This window comes from Entelurus aequoreus, linkage group LG03, assembly GCF_033978785.1.
Source record: "Entelurus aequoreus isolate RoL-2023_Sb linkage group LG03, RoL_Eaeq_v1.1, whole genome shotgun sequence".
Taxonomy (NCBI): domain Eukaryota; kingdom Metazoa; phylum Chordata; class Actinopteri; order Syngnathiformes; family Syngnathidae; genus Entelurus; species Entelurus aequoreus.
Genome location: NC_084733.1, coordinates 13,993,887 through 13,994,737, shown reverse-complemented (window position 1 = coordinate 13,994,737; position 851 = coordinate 13,993,887).

Here is an 851-nt window from a genome sequence, read left to right as displayed (position 1 = left end):
AGGAGCGTGTCTGGGATCCGCTTTTTGAGGGGGGGGCTAGTACTGGGAGCTGTGCGAGTGGGGGTGGCACAACGGCATGCTAAGCCGCAACCTCCTGCTCGGCCACCGCCACCTGTCCTTCGGCGGGCTAAGCCACAACCTCCTGCCCGGCCGCCACCACCGGTTTTTCGGCCTGCTAAGCCGCAACCGCCAGCTAGGCCACCTGCACCTAAGCTAGCGCCAAGGCTAAGGCTAGCACCAGCTCCACCACAGGTTCCAGTACCTGCACCTCGGCTGGTTCCCACACCAGTACCTGCACCTCGGCTGGTTCCCACACCAGTACCTGCACCTCGGCTGGTTCCCACACCAGGACCTGCACCTCGGCTGGGTCCCGCACCAGTACCTGCTCCACGGCTGGTTCCCGCACCAGTACCTGCACCACGACTGGTTCTCGCACCAGTACCTGCACACGACTGGTTCTCGCACCAGTACCTGCACCACGGCTGGTTCTCGCACCAGTACCTGCACCACGACTGGTTCTCGCACCAGTACCTGCACCACGACTGGTTCTCGCACCAGTACCTGCACCACGACTGGTTCTCGCACCAGTACCTGCACCACGGCTGGTTCTCGCACCAGCACCTGTACCACGACTGGGTTCTCGCACCAGCACCGGCTGCCACGACAGCGACTCCTGCTGCCACGACAGCGACTCCTGCTGCCACGACAGCGACTCCGGCTGCCACGACAGCGACTCCGGCTGCCACTACAGCGACTCCGGCTGCCACTACAGCGACTCCGGCTGCCACGACAGCGACTCCGGCTGCCACGACAGCGACTCCGGCTGCCACGACAGCGACTCCGGCTGCCAC